Here is a 1,713-nt window from a genome sequence, read left to right as displayed (position 1 = left end):
ATATCAATATTATTTTTTTTATTCGCTGCTATGAATGGGTGCTAAATCAGGTAAGTTTGGTGGCTACTGTAATGGATGTCCACTTTAAATTGGTTGAAAACACTTTGAAGGTCGTCAAAAAAAAAACAAATATTGGCTTAAAATCTTCATTTCTCTTAAAAGCCTCGTTTTCTGAAAGATGGACTTGGATTAGCCTGTTCAGTTCCAAATTCAATTCACAATGGTTTCAGTTTCAATAACATTTTCCTTCCCAGTTATTTTATACTTTTTTAGTTGGAAACTAATTGTCTCTAAAGAAAAAAAGTACAGCTTTTTTGTGAATCTGTCCAGACTGTTCGAATGATGATCTAACTTATACCACATGGAGTGTAGCGTTGAGGACTTCAACGGGGATAGCCTGGAGTTAGACAATATTTTCTCTTCCGTGGAAAACATCTGAATTACCTGAATGAGGGTTACTAAGTTTGGCGCCGATTGCAGGTCCAGATTTGATTCATATCGACTTATTTAAGAATGGTTCCTGGACATACGTTTGGTCGAAAATGCTTTAAAGGTCGTCAAAAGTTACCTAAAAAAACAAATATAGACCCAAAATTCATATATTTTTTTAAAACTGTTTAATTTGCCCGATTCCAAATTTAAGTTACATTGATTTCAGTTTCTATAAAACTTCACTTTCCAGTTTTACTTTAGTTGGAAACTATAATTGTCTAAAGAAAAAAAGTACAGCCTTTTTGTGAATCTGTCCAGTGTGTTCGACTGCTGATATGACAAGCAACATGGACTTTAACTTTGAAGACTTCAACGAGGATAGCTTGGAATTACCTTCTTCACAGTGGAGAACTTCTTCCGAATTACCAGGACGAGAATTTTTAAGATTGGCGCCGACTGAAGGTCCAGATTTGAGTCATATTGACTTTTATTAAAGAATAATTTCTGGACGTAGTTACATGACTTTTCAATTAAGTTATCCCGAACGTGCAAATGTCCGTATATACCTACCGTTAAGTTTACTGGTAGTTTTTAAATGTCTAACATGAATCAGATTGTATTAGCAGTTGCGTAAAAAAAATATTACCGAAGGACAATGTAAAAATAACATAAATATCTTTAATTCCCTAAATAAGGTGAAGACATAGGATAGATAGGTAATATAAGAAATAACTTGTTGCTTGACATTTTAATTACATTTTTTAAAATAAATGAGACGTTTCAGTATTTTTTAATGTGCACTCTAATAAGGGGGTGTGCTAAATCAGGTAAGTTTGGCCGCTATTCTAATGGATGATAATAATTGACGAGGATATAATCATTTGCGCTTTATTGTTGAAAATTGTCCAAAAATGTCTATATATCTTTCAAAAACGAAAACTTCGATTAGAATTCAATTTTAATAACACTTCAAATCGTTATTAATGTTACAAATTTTTAGTTGAAAACTGCAATTATCTAATACTTCGTTAAAAAAATGTCTGTTAACATATTTACCTATATAATGTCGAATATAGCAAGTTAAGCTTTTACAAAATTTCTCCACGCAACAATTGCCCAAATCACAAAACTTTCTGTACAGTGCTGAGGTATTCTATTCCTCTTAATGTTATTTTAATAGCCACGCATTTTATTTCGAATCAATTTTCCCTGTAACGCAATCAACAGCAAAATGTGTCATAGGGAACGCAGCCAACGCAGTAGAAATTGACAACTCGCTCA

This window comes from Anoplophora glabripennis, unplaced genomic scaffold (assembly GCF_000390285.2).
Source record: "Anoplophora glabripennis isolate ALB-LARVAE unplaced genomic scaffold, Agla_2.0 scaffold504, whole genome shotgun sequence".
Lineage (NCBI taxonomy): Eukaryota > Metazoa > Arthropoda > Insecta > Coleoptera > Cerambycidae > Anoplophora > Anoplophora glabripennis.
Note: the sequence above shows the minus strand (reverse complement) of the source record.